The sequence below is a fragment of the Leucopleurus acutus genome (assembly GCF_964270905.1).
Source record: "Leucopleurus acutus genome assembly, chromosome: 7".
Classification (NCBI taxonomy): domain Eukaryota; kingdom Metazoa; phylum Chordata; class Mammalia; order Artiodactyla; family Delphinidae; genus Leucopleurus; species Leucopleurus acutus.
The window spans coordinates 81,687,390-81,707,354 of NC_139150.1; the positions used below are offsets into that span (position 1 = coordinate 81,687,390).

General features: G+C 41.0%; 1 protein-coding gene across 1 annotated transcript in view; it reads right to left on the reverse strand.

Annotated features, from left to right (window-relative positions):
- Positions 1-19,965, reverse strand: part of FRMD3 (FERM domain containing 3) — a gene marked incomplete at its 5' end in the record, with an annotated part of 311,556 nt that overhangs the window by 108,861 nt on the left and 182,730 nt on the right. The gene's annotated exons all lie outside the window — the stretch shown is intronic.

Below are 19,965 nucleotides of genomic sequence, written 5' to 3' on the forward strand. Positions count from 1 at the left end.
AAATCCTTTACGTAGAAAGAACTACTGGCATCAAAAATGAATGTATAATGAGGATAATTTAATATGGAAAACAATTATCTAAAATAGTTTGAAAGAAAGTATTCAAATCCCAGAAAAACATAGCAGCATCTTACTGGATATTTCAGCAGAGAAAAACTGATTAAAAATAGCCATACAGGGGCTTCTCTGGTGGCGCAGTGGTTGAGAGTCCGCCTGCCGATGCAGGGGACACGGGTTCGTGACCCGGTCTGGGAAGATCCCACATGCCGCGGAGCGGCTAGACCCGTGGGCCATGGCCGCTGAGCCTGCACGTCCGGAGCCTGTGCTCCGCAACAGGAGAGGCCACAGCAGTGGGAGGCCCGCGTACCGCAAAAAAAAAAAAAAAAATACACACACACACACACACACACACACACACACACACACACACACACGTCAGAACCCTCCACTCAGTGCTCCACTTCCCCACCAGAAACTAGCAAATTTCTTAACTGAGTTGGGTGCTCCTAACCTGACCCTGTGTTCCCTAGATTTAAGAAAGGGAACGTTTTTCTGGAGCACTAGGAGAAAATGGACACCTCTTATACAGTAAAGAAACAATGAAGAAAAATACAAATGATTCTTAAGTCATTCATCTTTCACGATATCTAGAAACTCAATTTTGATTCAAAATATTTTATCTTTATACATTCCCCAGATTTCTTTCAACTGTTTAAATCATCATCTCAAAAGAACGAAAACTAATAGTTTTTTTTATTATAAAACCTCTTGAGTGTCCTTAATAGAAACGTTGAGACAGTATTTATAAGAGCAACAGAGTAAAAAAAAAGAAAATAGCATAAAAGTGAAAGACATTTTCTTTCTTTCTTTCTTCCTTCCTTCCTTCCTTCCTTTCTTTTTCTTTCTTTCTTTCTTTCTTTCTTTCTCTTTCTTTCTTTCTTTCTTTCTTTCTTTCTTTCTCTTTCTTTCTTTCTTTCTTTCTCTTTCTTTCTTTCTTTCTTTCTTTCTTTCTTCTTTCTTCTTTCTTTTATTAAAGTCCTCAAAATTAAGACTTGTTTAAGCACAACCAATGAAGCTAGATACACAATAATAGATAGATGATAGGTAGACAGATGGATATTGATAGACAGACAGATGGATGAGCTGTCCCCTCTCACTTTCCTTCACTTTGTCTCTATTCCTGCCCCTTCTGTCCCTCAGGTCCCCACCCCACCCAAAACTCTCCAACTACTGTTAACAACCACTTCATCTCTATGCGTCCCCACTTTTGCCATCCTCACACAAACTATATGCCAACATGATTACATACGTAATATTTCAAATATAATTTATTCTCATAAAACAAGATCATACTACGTATGGAATATGTTTCTCTTGCTTTTCTCATTTAACTCTCTAGCCTGCCCATTCATCTAGGGCAGTAGATACAGGTCTAACTCATTGTCCATAATGACTGCATAATGGTTCATATAATACATTAGAATTTACTCAACTATTCTTTTTTAATCATCATTCAGGTTGTTCCCACATTACAATACAAGCAATTCTATCATGTATATAATATATATATTATATATAATAATAATGTATATTATATATATCATTAAATGCATGTATTTTTATTCCATGTATTGTTAACTATTTCATATATTATTAAATATATATATTTTAATAGAGACTCTGAATATTTGAATTTGGGGGAATAAAATCATCTGACCGAAGGCAAACAGAGGAAAGGAGGATCACAGAAGCAGACCCAAATGAGAGCTGTCATTTTCTCTTCTACCTGGTCAGCATATCTGCTTGCCATGCCCTAGGCTGGCTTCAGTAGGAATCTGGGCTCATTGGATAGGATACAAATTAGGACTTGCATTCCTCCTAAGGGATCAAGCAGTGAGGCTCAGAGGTGGCTCCCCAGGCGGCCACCTCTGAATACCCTGACTGTAGGAAGTCCTATCGCCCAGCCGTCCTTGTTCCAAGCCCTGAGGCTCCAGAATGATCTAATGCTTCTCCCACGTGGAGGGCCCTTCCACCATTTGAAGACAGAGCTTACGGTTTCTCTGAGTCTTCTCTAAAATAAACATCCCCAGTTCTTTTAACGGTTCCTCATCTGAAACAGTTTTGAGTGCCCTCACCCTGGGTGTATTCTTCCCTCCTCTGTGTTTCCTCAAGCACAGGGCTCCAGGGGCCGCCAGAGCTGCCCGGGTGAGGGGACCACCCCCGGCCTCGCTTTGGACACAACTGCTGCCCACCCTCAACAGCCTCATCTCAATGTTGACTCACTCTGAATCTACAAAAGACCAACAGCTAGAATTCTTTTCATATATGCTATTGCTAAGCCATACAGAAAAAAGTCACTAAGCATCTTGCCATTTGCTAGGATGTGATCATGGAAGAAACTAATACAAGGTACTAATGATATGCTCACCAACAGACTCCTTATCAGAGAAGGGATGCGAGCAGGTAGCAGAAAAATCAGGAGGCGGCACTTTTCAAGTCTGAAATTTTCTACCCATTTTCTCCCACCATCATATACACCCCTGCTGTCGTCTCATACTGATCCAGCATCACTGACGCTAAGGAATGCTTCTTCACAGGGTGGGAAGAGGCTGAAAAGATAAATAATTTCCCCCCAAAATGTTGATCTAGTCATAGATGACAAGATTTATGAGGGAATGAGCCTATGTATCTTGTTCAGCTTTCTATCCCCAGAGCTAATTATTGATAAAAGATCGACTCTCTGCCTGTCTGGCTGAATGAATGAATGATGATGTCCAACCTCTGAGGCAGATGTCAAGGCGAACAGCCAGGCGTTGCCATAACATTCATCCCATCAAAATACTAGTCTAGAAGGTCTACCATCTGAATCACTATAGCACTTTCTAGGATTTATATGTTGAAAATCTCAGGTCCTACAATTCAGCCTCTGCCCTTCAACATCTGGAACAAATTCAGGGACTCTGGAGTTGGTTCGAATAGCTACATCTAGTGGAAGGATTAATTAATTCAATCAACAAAAATTTTGAGTACCTACTAGGTATCAGGCCCAGGTTTAGATATAAATATAAGCAATTCTGTCTTCAGGGAGGACACATTCTAGTGGGGTAAACAGGTATAAAATCAAAATAAATAAGCAAAATATATAGGATGTTGAAGGTCATAAATGCTGTGGAGGAGAATAAAGGATTTAAGGGATGAGGGAAGACCACCCCCACCCATTCCCTTTTTCTCATCTCCACGCAACCAAAGCCACAAATGTAAGTGAAATTCTCTTTACTACCTTCTAGAAAAATAAACAAGGGGAGAAATACAACTATTTAAAAATTTTAATCATTAAACAACCCCCCCCCCCCATGTGTGTTGGCAGTGGTTTGGGGTCAAAACACCAGCTGTGTAAATTCTGGAAAAGGAGCTTTCCCAGGCTCCAGGTGATAGCCGGCATGTGCTCCCCGGTATGAGTCTAAGGTCGAAATCCTCTTTTGGAGATGAGCCTACCCCTCCTCCTAGCAGCTCAATGTCTCTACCATTCCAGCTTCCATGCTTTTTATTCTTAAGCTACAGGGAAAGAGGAAGGAAGCAAAGGATGCCTCTCACCTGTGCCAAATATTTGGCGCAGAATCAGAGTTGGAAATGTCTGATGAAGGACCTATCTGCAGAGCAGGAAACACCTGGCATGGAGGTAACACGCAGGCAATAAAGCCCACACTCTGCTCAGGGCCCTTCCCTGACAGTGTCATCATGAAGAGCCACTATGTGGCTTTACTAGATTGGGCAGCATGGTCACCCCACGGGGAGGCAACACCATAGTTCATTTCTCCTGTAGTACTAAGGCTTTGGCATCAGTGATAGAAGCACACGGGGAGGTGGGAACCCCAAATCCCCCAGGGTATGAGTGCCCAAACTTCAAAAGGGACTTCAGACAGTGACCTTGAGCAAGACACTTAACTTCTCTGTTTCCTGCTTTGGAAGAGGGTACAGCACCGGGGTTCTCGTCGACCTCCCCAGAGGTGTTCGGACAGATCCAGTGGGCTCTTGGTACATGCACACGGCACAATATCCCAACAAACAAAAGTTCACATTTAGGTAAACACTCCTACTAGAAGAAGAGAAGGAAACGGGAGGTTGGAAATGGGAGGGAAGAGATGGAGAAGACTGAATTGTACTTAAGTCAACAGCTAAAAAAGCATTACTCAGCCATGTAAGTGCTAACAATGAGAACATCGCTGAGGAGCAGAGAAGGGAAAAAATGCAAAACTCCACTTTAAAATGCCAGGAGCATGTTATTTGCACTGGAAACGGCAGGGCTCCTCTCCCACAGCCCTCTCTACCTGCCAGACGAGGGCTGGGGAGGCCAAGTGTCACCACTGGGCAGCTTAGGGGCCCCTTTTTGCATCAGCAGATCTCAGGGTATTATCATTTGGGTGGTTTGTTAACATTGAGAACACGGGGAGAGGAATAGCCGTTTATAAAGCAGAAACAGACTTCCTCATCTCCACTTTGAAACCTTGCCCAGAAATGGGGATGGGGATAAGAAACGATTAGGTGAGCAGGCTCCCTGGTGAAAATGAAAAAAAATGACTTTCTATTTTTAATCGACAACCATCCTCAAACGTTTGTAAAAACAAATCTCATTTTTTTGTGTGTTTGTTTTTGCTAGTGAAACATCCCTTAGCAGCTTTCCTTAAAATGCAGTGGTCTTTCTCCAATCACCGTAAAGAACAATAGAAAAACAAAACACGTAACTTTGGGAACATACCCATAAACTCATGATCTTTCTCATACACATTCTGGTTGACAGCTATGAAAAACCTTCACAAACTCCTTCAAACAGTAGTTAAGGCATAGAGCCCATGGCTCTGGCAGGCAGATGTTAGGGCAATACCCACACCTGGAATATGTCTCTCTTACGACTCCCTCCTCTGGGACTCTTTTGGGCAAAAAAAAAAAAAAAAAAAAAAAAAATGTGACCAATTGTCAGACTCTTTCAGACTCTGGAGAAATATTTCAAAGGGTTTGGTTGCAGAAAGGACCCCTAACACCCCACAAATAAAAGGCTTACATTCCAAAGGACTCCAAGTAGGCGTCAGGGGTTCCTGGCCCGTTCAGAACAACTGACACGTTTTTATTCCCAACCAAATGAACACTGTCCCTCCCAGCTCCTTCCAGGGCTTTTAGAGTGAGAGCTGAGGACCGCACCCCACCTCTCCGTTGGGCAGCAGCACTCACAGGGATGCTGATGAGCGGCGGTCCGCGATGAAACAGCCGAGGAGCACACACTCTTTCTGCGCATGTGCAACACGACAGCACCGAAAGGGCAAAGCATTACTCACTCACTCGTTTACCGAACTATAACTCTTGGGATATGATCAAATAAGCCAGCCACAGAGAACTGCTCTCTTAACGACTGCTCTCTTCTAGTTGGAAGTGATTATTATCATTCAGCAACAACTTTTACTATCATCATCAACAGCAGGGATAATCCCTCCATCCCTCTTTTACTGAAATGACAAGCAGCAGCCTCCTAGATGTTACTGGTACCGCATCTCCTCTACTTCTAAAGCAGGGATTTTTAAAAAAATTTATTTAATTCATCCTCCTCCTGTTATAGCTCTCTCTTATGCTTTAATCATACACACAGGCATGCCCACATACACACACACGTGCACAGAAGGAAGTCACACTCTAAGAACTCTGTTAGAGGATACTGGAGTGCTGAGAAGCTCCCTCACAAATACTTGTTCTTGGAATTCTCTGACTGCCTCTGCTGCTCCAGAGAAGCTCCAACAGGGACTTTGATATCCAACATGTTTAATCTCAAGTTCACCATGTGGACAAATGGCTACAGACAAACTTAAAACTCTCAGCTTACATTTCTTCATCTGTAAGATGGGGATAATAATGCAACCAGCCACCTAAAGTAGGGATCTGCAAAATTTCTCTATAAGGGGTAAGACAGTAAATATTTTTCACTTTGCAGGCCTCAAGGTCGCTATCTCAACTACTCCCCTCAGTTGTAGCGTGAAAGCAACCTCAGACAAGATGTAAACAAATGGCGTGATGTGTTCCAATAAAACACGGAAATCTGAATTTCATGTACTCCTCATATGGCACAAAATATCATCTTTTCTTTTTTTCTTCCAACCATTTAAAAATATGGAACCTATTCCCAGCCTGTGGCCATACAAAACCAGACAGCAGGTTGGGTTTGACCCAGGGGCCCTGTTACAGAGACCACTATGAGAATGGCACGAGTTAATAACGCTGAGCACTCAGCAGGCTGCCTGAGACCTTCACGCTAAACCCACAGGAGTTATTACTACTCTAGAGGTCGAAGAAGAAACCGACATGGATGAGGTAGAGCCCTTCAACTTGACCTAAGTCCTATATGTTGGTTCAAAGGGTGAGAGGGGGACTGTCATTCTTCAGGAAGGAGTGGAGATGGAATACACATGAAATAGGTGCACATATGAAGAGATATTTGGCAGTCCTGCTTCTAAAGAAGAGCTTTGCTGCCTGGGACTAGGGTGCAGCGACCTGAGAGTTTCAGCCAAAACAAAGTTAACAAAAGTACATGAAAAAACTTAAGGCAAGAGATCCAGGTGCCTGCTTGCTACAGATGTTGTGTAACTAACTGGTCCCTCAGGAGTTATGCTGGTTGGCATAAATCAACTCGTAATAATAATAATTATAATTATAACAGCCAAATGCAATTACTTATGTAACTTGGTACCAAGATTTTTTACTACAAAACTGCATCTAGCAATGAGGCATTATAAAGTATTTCCAAACAAAGGGAGACAGATATGAATAGAGCTTTCCTAACCTGGTTGACCCACATTTGAACCACCTCTAGTACTGACATACCAAGCATGGAATCTCTTGGCCCATCATGGTTATCATTCAGACTTTTATGCTGCCAACACACTTGTAGTTTTGAATCACGTGGTCCGTTATGAAACAACATGGGCACTCCTGAAGGAAGAAGGAAGCCCTGAAAGTATCTCCCCGGTGACATAAGGGCTTCTGCTTGCTGGAGGACGTTCCTTTTCCTCTGCTTTTTCCACCACTCCTGCCACATTCCCTCCTCCCCACAAGGAGTGCTGGGTCCTCCCCGAAGCCCACCACTGTACCCAATCAAAACGAAATCAATGTCACCACCAACCACATCATAAGGATAAGGTTAAAAATTAGAAATCTGTGGCTTATTAAATGTACACATCATTTAGAATTGCACATTATAAAATTAAGGGTTTTTGTCATTACTTTTGTTATCATTATTTCTATCCATGTTGGAAAATAAAGAGCACAATGTGGAAATTATTTATAGGCCCAAACTGCACAGACTTTTTTTTTTTTTTTTTTTTGCGGTACGCGGGCCTCTCACTGTTGTGGCCTCTCCCGTTGCGGAGCACAGGCTCCGGACGCGCAGGCTCAACGGCCATGGCTCACGGGCCCAGCCGCTCCACGGCATGTGGGATCTTCCCGGACCAGGACATGAACCCATGTCCCCTGCATCGGCAGGCGGACTCTCAACCACTGCGCCACCAGGGAAGCCCTGCACAGACTTTTTGAAAGAAGGATTAAAAACGGAAATTTTGTATGAAATAGTTGAACCTGGGAGAAAAAGAGAAAGTTGGCCAACCGTACTGAGCTGTGACTAGCATAAAAGAAACCTGCTCCCAAAGCTGGAAAGAAGAAAACTGGAAAGAGCAAAACCAGCCAAGACTATTCCACAGCGACTGGGAACTTAGTGTCACGTACTTGATTATGCAATGCGTTTTGTTCAGATGTGTGTGTTTTGCTTTGTTTTAAAGAACATAGCAGTTTAAATTCTTCTGCCTGCTCCCTTAAAGAAGTATTTTGCTTCTAGTCAACAAGCAATTATTATGAACTGATCACATGCCCAGCCTTGTAGTAAGCCATGGACCAAGTAAAGAAATCTTCCAAACTAAATACTGGGGAACTGATTAGATGAGCATGTATATACACATGAGGGCAATGGGACAGGCTGCCCCAATAGGTCTAGAGCTGGGGTTACTGAGACTGTGGGTGTTTGGAGAAGTAAAATGTATGAAGCTTTACTGTCAGAAGCATATGGTCAAGTTCAGCAAAGAAGAACACATACCCAGGGCTTCCCTGGTGGTGCAGTGGTTGAGAGTCCGCCTGCCGATGCAGGGGACGCGGGTTCGTGCCCCGGTCCGGGAAGATCCCACATGCCGCAGAGCAGCGGGGCCCGTGAGCCATGGCCGCTGAGCCTGCGCGTCCGGAGCCTGTGCTCCGCAACGGGAGAGGCCACAACAGTGAGAGGCCCGCGTACCGCAAAAAAAAAAAAAAGAAAAAAAGAACACATACACAAAGGAGGAAAAATGAGCCACAAAACAAAAGCATGAAGGTCACCCGAAGAGTAAATAAGAATGCTGAAAGGTGTGGGAAATCTAAATTGGGGTGCTCCGTGCAGTGAGCTGGGTAGTGTCCCCCCACATTTCACATCCACCTGAAATCTCCGAATGTGACACTGTTTGGAAACAAGGTCTTTGAAGATGTAATTAATTAAGATGAGGTCATACTGCATTAGGGTGAGCCCTAAATCCAATGACTGATACCTTTAGAAGAGAAAGGAGAGGGAAACTCGGACACAGACACAGAGAAACACAGGGAGAAGGCAATGTGAAAGTGGAGGCAGACACTGGGGTGATGCAGCTACAAGCTGAGGAAGGAAAGCCAAGACTGCCCAGCAACCAGCAGGAGCCAGAAGAGCCTTCAGAGGGAGCAGGGCCCTGTTGACATCTTGATTTCGACTTCTAGGCCTCCAGAACTGTGGGAGAATAAATTTCTATTGTTTTAAGCCAGCCAGTGTATGGTAGTTTGTTACGGCAGCCTTCGGAACTAATAATACCCAGCACAGGGAATAACTGGAAGGACAGAACTGGGAGTCAGGCATCAACTGTCCTCATGAATGGGTATGGACCTGTGGCTGTTCTCCTGCTCCTGACACCAGAGCAAAGTCTATGCTCCTGGTATTCTCTGCCTGTGCTACAGAGGAATATATGCTCCCTATTGACAAAATCATTCAGCAGCTAGGGACCTATTCATTAGGTTAGCCCCCAGGACTACGGAAAAGCTAAGGAATGCTACATAAACACGAATTTTCATAAATATTCCCAGAGACACAAATTACATGCGTCTCGGGCTTCCATGAAAGACCACTGTAACTTAGGGGAGGGAGCAACAGCCAGCAACTTGACTCAAGATTGCTCTTAGGGCTGAATCAAATCCATGTGTTACACAGAGGATGGGGGTCTTCCCCACCTTGATTTGCATGCAGAAGCCATTTCCAAGAACCCCTGTTCCTTCACAGAGCTTGGCAGCAGCATCGTACCTAATAAATAGAGCAAGAATAAGATCTTAACTACTCTGGCGGGCTAATCAGGCACCAGCCAGGATTAAGCAGAGAGCCTCTTCAGAAGACTAAATGGGCTTTCTTTCATCTAGGTCTCTATTTCTATTGTACATGCTTAATGCACTTTGATTCCTTTTCTTCCTCTCTACCTTTATTCCTTTCTTGACTTTTGCATAAAGCTTCCTCTTATTTTCTCTTTTTTATTACCAAGTGATACATGAATATATTCTCACTGTAAGAGATCTGAGTAAAATATAACTATATGTAAGAAAATATGAGGACCTCACTTCTCTCTACCTCATTCTCTTCCCCAGTGGTAACCACAGTCAGTATATATCTTTTTAGTCCTTCTTCCATGCACTTACATATTCATATAATATAATAACCTTTTTATTTTCATATAAATAGATCATTTTATATGTGGAATTTTACTTGCTTTTTAAACTCTACTATATATCTAAAAACTATTTTGATGTCAATAATATATGTCTGTTTCATTCCTTTAAATGACTACATGTACTCCACATAATTTATTTAGCCTTACCAAAGTTTCTAGGCTTTTTATTGCTCCAATTCTCAGTTTTACAAGCAATACTGCAGTGGACATCCTTGCACATATACCTATTACAGAATCAACTTTGCTTTCAATAGATTCACAGAAGTGACATTGGATCAAAAGAGATAGGCATTTTTAATCTTGAAAGGTACGGCCAAATTTCCCTCCCAAATGGCGTTACCAGTTTTATACATTCCCACCAGAAGTGTTACCCTCATCCACAGCAACTGGATATTATCAATATTTAGAATTTTCTCAGAATAATAAACAAAAATATCTTGTTTTAATTTGCATTTTACTTGTTAATAATGATGTTGAGCATCTGTTTATGAGTTTATTGGCCATTTATTTTTATTCCTTCTAAGTGTTTTTTTTACATTTTTCTATTGAGTTGTTTATCTTTGGTTTTGTAGCATCATACTTTATATATTTTGCATGTTACTATTTTTTATATATTTGACAAATGTTCTTCCCATTATTTTGCTTATATTTTAATTTGTTTATAATTCATTTTTATACTCATTCATCCAACAAATATTTACTGAGAATCTATTCTGCTCAGTGAACAAACCAGATATTCTAGTACAAACGTTTAAATTTTGTACAAATTTGTTAGCATTTTGCTTTGTTACTTCGGGGTTTGATGTTTTCCTTAGGAAACCGTGTTCGACTCCATAATTATAAAAAATACTTCTGATGTGACACACCACATTTACAAAATAAAAGATAAAAATAATATGATCATCTCAATAGTTGCACAAAAAGGATCTGACAAAATTCACCATCCATTTATAATAAAAACTCTCCACAAAGTGGGTATAGAGAGAACGTACTTCAACATAATAAAGGCCATTTATGACAAGCCACAGCTAACATACTCAACAGTGAAAAGCCGCTGTGTTTCTATACACTAATAACAAACTATCAGAAATAGATATTAAGGGCTTCCCTGGTGGCGCAGTGGTTGAGAATCTGCCTGCCAATGCAGGGGACACGGGTTCAAGCCCTGGTCTGGGAAGATCCCACAGGCCGCAGAGCAACTAGGCCCGTGAGCCACAACTACTGAGCCTGCACGTCTGGAGCTTGCACTCCGCAACAAGAGAGGCCGCGACAGTGAGAGGCCCACGCACTGCGATGAAGAGTGGCCCTCACTTGCCACAACTAGAGAAAGCTCTTGCACAGAAACGAAGACCCAACACAGCCAAAAAAATCAATCAATCAATCAATAAATAAGTAGCGTTCCCTTAAAAAAAAAAAGAAATAGATATTAAGAAAACAATCCCATTTACAATTGCATCAAAAAGAGTAAAATACCTAGGAATAAATTTAACCAAGGAGGTGGAAGACTTGTATGCTCTAAACTACATGACATTAAGGAAAGAAACTGAAGGTGATACAAATAAATGGAAAGATATTCCGTGCTCATGGATTGGAAAAAATAATATTATTAAAATATCCATATTACCCAAAGCAATCTACAGATTCAATAAAATCCCTATCAAAATTCCAATGGTGTTTTTCACAGAAAATGTTTAATCCTAAAATTTGTATCGCGCCACAACAGACCCCAAATAGCCAAAAAAATCTTGAGAAAGAAGAACAAAGCTGGAGGCATCATGCTCCCTGATTTAAAACTCTATTACAAAGCTATAATAATTAAAACAATATGGTATTGGCATAAACACAGACACTTAGATCAATGGAACAGAAGAGACAGCCCAGAATTAAATCCACCCATATATGGTCAATTAATTTACGACAAAGGACCCGAAAATATACAATGGGGAAAGGACAGTCTCTTCAATAAATGGTGTTAGTCTCTTCAACAAATGTTGTTGGGAATTCTCTTGCCACAGGCAAAACAATGAAACTGGACCACTATTTTACACCTCACACAAAAATCAACTCAAAATTGATTAAAGACTTGAATATAGAACCATAAAACTCCTAGACAAAAGCATAGGATGTAAGCTCTTTGATATAAGTCTTGGTAATAATTTTTGAAACTGACACCAAAAGTAAAAGCAACAAAAGCAAAAACAAACAAATGGGACTATATCAAACTAAAACGATTCTGCACAGCAAAGTAAACCATCAACAAAATAAAAGGCAACCTACTTAATGAGAGAAAATATTTGAAAATCATATATCTTTGGGGTTAATAACCAAAATATATAACGAATTCATACAACTCAATAGCACAAAACCAAACAATCCACTTAAATATGGGCAGAAGATCTGAACAGACATTTTTCCAGTGAAGACATATAGATGGTCAACAGGCACGTGAAAGGATGCTCAACATCACTAATCATCAGGGAAATGCAAATCAAAACCAAAATGAGATATCACCTCACACTTGTTAGAATGACTATTATCAAAAAGACAAGAAAGTGTTGCCAAGGATGGGGAGAAAAGGGAACCCTTATGCACTGCTGGTGAGAATGTTAACTGATGCAGCCACTATGGAAAACAGTATGGAGATTCCTCAAAAAATGAAAAATAGAACTACCATATGATCCAGCAATTCCACTTCTGGGTATATATCCAAAGAAAACAAAAACACTAACTCAAAAAGATATATGCACCCCCATGTTCACTGAAACACTATTCACAGTTGCCAAGATATGGAAACAACCTAAGTGTTCATCAATGGATGCATGGATAAAGAAAGTGTGGTGTATATATATACACAATGGAATATTATTTGGCCATTAAAAAAGAATGAAATCTTGTCACTTGTGACAACATGGAAGGACCTCAAGGTCCATTATGTTAAGTGAAAAAAATCAGAGAAAGACATACGATCTCTCTTAAATGTGGAATTAAAAAAAAAAACCAAAAACAAAAACATACAGAATAGATAGAGAACTGATTGGTGATTGCTAGAGATGGGGGATGGGAGAAATGGCTGAACAGATCAAAAGGTTATAAAAAATTTCTGTTGAATGAATGAATATGTTGGCTGAACTGCACTCTGAATCATCTCTTATAAGAAAAACAAGAATACAGAATTGACTACACTCATTCAATTTTCATTCTATAAGTATTACTTAGTATTTTTATCATAATGTATATAGCTCATTTTGAATAAACATAAAGTTAAGCATATTGAGACAAAATGATAACTTCCATTCTACACTTTTTCCATTGAGCACAAGATCAGCTTTTGAAATATCACAATTTAAAAAATTATCCTTCTCTATTTTAACAGATTAATCATGAGGGCTTTTGTAATTATTATAGCTCATAGGCCTTGATTTGCTAATAGAACAAAAACCCCATCATTGTTCATTGTTCCTTTTTGCATATTTATTGGCTACTTTTGAGCATTTTAGTTTGCAAATGAGCCTTAGAATTGGCTTGTTAAATGCCATAGAGAACCTCACTGAAATTGTGATTTGAAACATTATTGAATGTCTATATTAATTTGTGACAAATTGATTTCATTAATATTAACCAGAAACATGGGAAGTCTCCATTTATTGAGCTATCTACTCTACAGTAACTCCACTGTAAAATTTCACAGTTTTATTTATAGAGATCTTGCACATTTATTTATAAGAAATTTATGTTTTTACTTGTTAGTGCTATTGTAAATAATAGCACTTCTTTTTCATTACATTTGAGAGACAGCAGTAGCTTGTGTATAAAAAAGCTATTGCATTAGGACATTAATCTTATAACCAAGGGCAAAAGCCATATTAGTTGTGGGGAAGGGGTGGCAGGTGGAGAGCTTGGAGAGATCCAGAGAGGACGTAACGGAGGCTAAGATGCTTTCTGGAGCTATGAGAAGGAATTCAGCACCCCTCAGCACACTAGGCTTGGCCGAACAGAGTGAGGTGTGGAGGCAAGACAAGGAAACCCCAGAGTTTAGGGGATGTGTTCTGTTTGGAACTTCGGAGCACACTGAAGAAATGGCAGCACGGTGTGTTCAAGCAGAGGGTGAACCTCTAGATACCGTACCAAGTTTCCCTGAGGCTGAAGCATGGCACGGAAGAGGCTAAGCAGTTTCTACCTGTCCCAGTGGTGAATACAGAAGGGCTGAGATGCAACCAGTGAAAGAGACATGGATGGAGTGGGGACCACAAGAGGGCAGAGTTTATAGCCTTGAAGGTCAAGACCATGGCAGGAGCCACAGGTCTTAGCAGCACATGCCAATGCACAAAGGCCAAGTGGGACCAATTACCTCCAGAGAGGACACAGTAGGGAAAGATGCCAGCAACCAGAGGCCAAATCACATGAGACACATGAGTCCTTCAGGACTCAGGACTGTGCATGAGAGAGATGTCACCCTCGTGGCCATGGTGGATGGTAAGTAAGCTTCCCCTGCCTCATGATGCCATTTTGGGGAAGGAGGAAAAGAAATACTCCAACAGAGGGTATGCACTTTCAAGTGAGTATGTTTAAATTATGAATTCACTGAGTAATTTGCTGAAAGAGATCAAATACTAAACAGGCAGATGCTGAATTACCCTGAAGTGGCAAGATTAACTTTTCACCCCCAGAGGAGATAGGGGCTCACAGCAAGTGGAATTCAGTCATGGGGAAATAATGTTAGATTTCCATACCTCTGAATCATAGTGTATAACTTTTTAAAACCTTTACATGCTAGTATAATTTGTGTGGTTATATAGACCCTATAGGACATGTAATTTTTGTCCTCTTGATGTGTGTCTCTGCATGTATACACATTGGGCTACAGTCCATGTCATGGGGATAAGGCTAAAAAACCTATAGGTTTGGGGCTTCCCTGGTGGTGCAGTGGTTGAGAGTCTGCCTGCTGATGCGGGGGACACAGGTTCGTGCCCCGGTCCGGGAGGATCCCACATGCCGCGGAGCGGGTGGGCCCGTGAGCCATGGCCGCTGAGCCTGCGCGTCCAGAGCCTGTGCTCCGCAACGGGAGAGGCCACAACAGTGAGAGGCCCGCGTACCGCAAAAAAAAAAAAAAAGCTATAGGTTTGAAGTGAGAAGAGTCAGTATGTATTACATAGCAGCATTCCTGCACGGAAAGCTAGGACTCTGAAAACCAAACATTCAAAATATGCACTTCATCATTGCAGCTCTATTTACAATAGCCAGGACATGAATGCAACCTAAGTGCCCATCAACAGATGAACAGATAAAGAAGATGTGGCACATGTATACAAGGGAATATTACTCAGCCATAAAAAGAAACGAAATTGAGGTATTTGTAGTGAGGTGGATGGACCCAGAATCTGTCATACAGAGCGAAGTAAGTCAGAAAGAGAAAAACAAATACCATATGCTAACACATATATATGGAATCTTAAAAAAAAAAAAAAAAAGGTTCTGAAGAACCTAGGGGCAGGACAGGAATAAAGACACAGACATAGAGAATGGACTTGAGGACACAGGGACAGGGACGGGTAAGCTGGGACGAAGTGAGAGAGTGGCATGGACATATATACACTACCAAATGTAAAATAGATAGCTAGTGGGAAGCAGCAGCATAGCACAGGGAGATCAGCTCAGATCGGTGCTTCGTGACCACCTAGAGGGGTGGGGTAGGGAGGGTGGGAGGGAGATGAAAGAGGGAGGAGATATGGGGATATAAGCATATATATAGCTGATTCACCTTGTTATAAAGCAGAAACTAACACACCATTGTAAAGCAATTATACTCCAAAAAAGATGTTAAAAAAAATATATGCATTTCATCTGATACTTTGTTTGCAGGCAGTCTATTACCTGAGTACTTTTGAAAGAAAAACAAATCACCAGCTCAGTCCACATTTGTACTTAGGGATATACAGGGATGGAACACGGAAATGAGAAAGATATTCCCTCAATGTTTCCCAAGTAAATTATGTAGCCTATCTGCATTTTTACCCAGTAGACAAGGAATTATTAAAAGTTGACTTTAAAGTTTCAGTCCTGGGCAGGATGGACTACTTGCACCCCACCCTGTCTCTCGCCTTGAATGCGCCTATAAAACCTGGACAGGGCTTCCCTGGTGGCGCAGTGGTTGAGAGTCCGCCTGTCGACGCAGGGGACGCGGGTTCGTGCCCCGGTCCGGGAGGATCCCGCATGCCGTGGAGCGGCTGGGCCCGTGAGCCATGGCCGCTGAGCCTGCGCGTCCGGAGCCTGTGCTCCGCAACGGGAGGGGCCACAACGGTGAGAGGCCCGCGTACTGGGAAAAAAAAAAAAAAAAAAAACAAAAAACCTGGACAGAATATGTGCAGCAGCCATTTAAGGTCTCTGGAAAGTAAACAGTAGCAGGCAGACTGGAAACAAAGACAAGCATTCAAAGAATCAGTGAACCAGTGTTGAGTTCACCACACTTTCCCCTTTGTGTCCCCTGGACAGAACTCAGAGATACCTGGGCATCAGCACAGACTTAGAAGCTCCTAGCTAAGGCCTGAAGAGAAAGAATAGGGGTTCTGGCAGCAACAGCAATGGCACCAAGTAGGCGGAAGATTTCCTTTCTGGAAGATTTTAAACCTAGTATCTTAAATAATTGTAAAACTACTTATGTTATGTATTTCTTATTGGGTGAGTTTTGGTAATTTGTGGTTTTTTTGGAATTGGTCCATTTCATCTAAGCTGTCGAACTTCATACCTAGAGTTGTTCTTTGGGGTCTGTAGTGACAGATCCTCTTTTGATCCTGATATTGGTAGTTTGTGTCTTCTGTCTTTTTCTTCATCAGTCTTGCTAGAGGTTTATCAACTTTTCTTGGCCTTTTCAAAGACCAACTATTCTCATTAATTTTCTGCATCATGTATTGAAACGTAAGAACTTGGATGAATCTCAGAGTTATTAATGCTGAGTGAAAGAAACCAGTTTCAAAAGATTACAAGCTGTATGGCTCAATTTATATGACACTCTCAAAAGATACAAACTATATTGACAGAGAACAGATCAGTGGTTGTTAGTTGTTAGGGGAGGTGGGTGTGACGACACAGGGTCAGCACAAGACAGGTGTTTAGAGTGATGTGTTCTGTATCCTGACCGTGGAGGACACAAATCTATCCGTGCGCTAAAAATTCATAGCGCTGTAGAACAAAATAAAGGCAATTTTACCATATGTTCATTTAAAAAATAAAATTGAAAGTAACTCCTAAGGTCAGAGAAGAAATAAGACTGGTTTAAGAAGTTTCTCAGTTTTAAAACTGATAGTTAATAACTGCCCAGTTAATTAGTTTTTCAATTACATATTTCTCTTCCTTAATACACATGAGGTCATCATAAAAACAAGTTTGAAATACCTACCTTCAACAAGATTTGGGGGAAACAAGGTCTCTCGTGTAACATTAGTGGAGTAAATTACTGTAAGATCTTTGGATGGGTATTTATCTCCAAGGAAATATAAAATGTGTATACTTTTTGATCCAACAGCTCAACTTCTAGGAATTTCTAGGACAGGTGTACAAGATCAAGAATATACATATAAACATGTCTATGACAGCATAATTTGTAACAGGAAGAGACTATAAACAATGTGGATGGCCATTAATAAGTAAATTACATAGATGCATACAATTAACTACCAGAAAACCATTTTAAAAATGAGGCTAATCATCAATCACTGATTTCGGAAAAAAGTCTCCAAAATTATTAAGAAAAATAACAAGGTGAAGAATAATATATAGCGACTGATCTCATTTTTGTTTAGGAAAGGCCTTATATATGTTGGGGGAGCTTATACATACATAAAAATTCCCAGAAGGATCTATAAAATACTGTTAACAATAGTTATCTCTTTGGAGTAAGCATGGAGATATAAGCAGGAGGAGAAAGGAAAGAGTTTAAACTTTTCTGAACTGCTAGAGAAACCACAAACATGATACTATTAAAAAACTATTTTCAAAAATGTTAGTAAGACATAATAATGGCTTTGTACAAAGTTTATTAACCAGGATAGCTGGCCTGCCAACCCTGGGAACGTCCATAGTCAGAGGGATCTTAATGGGGTCAGGGCAAAGGACCTGAAAGTTGGTCATCGCTGGTGAGTGAGATGGGAATGGAGCAAACTCTTCCTCCAAGGAATTACGGTCTCACTGCCTACTCAAAGGTAGTCAGAATATAAACAGCATACCCACAACCAAAGAGGAAGCTGCCTGGGGTTCTGCAACCAGATCTTGTTGACAAACTCATGGATGAGTCCCAAGGGTTGGACCCAGTTTTTCTGCAACAGTCTATAAGCCCTAGCTTAAATTTTTTCTAATTTACATTATAGTGAATACTTCCAGGACATATGCACAAGAACACAAGAAATTCTTGATACTAAAAGACATCAAGAACAACAACAAAACGAGGTTTGCGATCTTGAGAAAAATTACATAATTGTTTGATCACTAATGTTCTTAACAATACAACAGAGGACTAGGTGACAGGTAGGACCCTTGCTGGTTCCTAGAATCAGTGAGTCACCGTGTCTGGTTTAGAAATTGAATTTTACACAATTCTTTTTTCCAGATTCAGATTCTATTTGTCATTAGATTGAAACTGGCCAATAGTCATACACCAATTTTGAAACCACATTTCCCCAAACATTATGTATCTAGAGTTGGTTGTTCAGATTTAGTATGTGTAGACACAAAGCTCTTAAGCAGAAACTTCTTCACAAATATAAAATTTTCTCTTCTATTAAGTGTTGAAATACATCCTACTTTAGAGACAAGTTATATTTCAAAAATGTGTGCCCTAAGGAAAATATTTCATGACATTTAAGAACAAAAGTCAAAGAACTATTTACTATAAATAAGTGTACTGGAAAATTATCTAAATATTTTAAAATATATTAACAAAAATATCAAAACTTTGTAGTTAAGGGATAAAAGCCAGGCATGAGCTATTTTTTTCCGCAGACAAGTTAGTTCATTCTCACTATCCTGCATATCATTCTATACAAAGCTTCCTGATAATTCTGTTCTGCTACTTCTTCTGGGATGTCTGTCTCAACTCTATTCCAGCTTCACCCCAAGAGCCTGACCTCTCTGAACTTTGCATGTGCACTGCGGCCCCTGTTTGCATCTCACACATCTTTCCTGCCCTCTCTCTGCAGCACCCATCGCCCACAGCAGCCCTGGGTGTTAGCCTGAACAACCTGGCTGGCTGTGTGTCCTGAACTGGCCAGTTTGCTCTTGAGAGATGGGAGAGAGACGGGTGAAGATGGGAAGGGACAGACAGCGAGAGAGGTATGAGGGAGGACAGAGAGAAAAAAAGGGAGAGGGAGGGAGGGAAAAAGAAGAGAGTTAAGGAATAGGTATGTTGGTTACTAGTTTGCCATCCATGTTCAGTTTCTTCCTTCTCCCACTTAAAAACCTTGCCCCGAATAATTTCTTCATATTTGAAAAAGAAAAGAATCCCTTGAATGATGACAAGTGACATAATATGCGCTAACCTGATCTCTGATGAGAAACTGATTTATCGCCTATATTTCAGAGCCCTGGGAACGGTGACATGAAGGGATAAATGGATTTCAGGGCAGGCAGTGAATTTCTGAGGTGCATTTCAGAAGTTCTCCTCTAAACCATAAATAAAAACAGGTTGACTATAGCCTGGCACGGGTGACTAGAACAAAACGTCATGCCACCCAGGACCATCAGTCAACACCCTCCTCACAATGCCCCAGGTGCATGACCAGATAGTCTATATTCTAGAGAGATGTTTCCCTAGCCGACTCTTCCAAGAGCTCATCAGGGGGGAAAAAGGCAGTTCAGAACACCAGAGCTTGAAAGCTACTACCCAGAAAAATATATTGGGGAGGTTGAGGGGTGGAAAAGAATACTACAATCTTCAGTAAAGTTAGCAGCAAGATAATAGTTTCAAAATACACCTGCCTCTCTCATTGCCCCCCCAAGACTGACCTCCCACCTTGAACCATTTACTAGCAACCCCAACAATCAAAGGGAACCAGGCACCAATACCCCTGTTCGAATACGAAATATGAGGGTAAGATGGTGGGGTGGGTGAGAGACACAGGCAGCTATAGGAATAGTGACTGCAGGGAGGACCGAGGCCAACGAATAAGAGAGAAGTTAC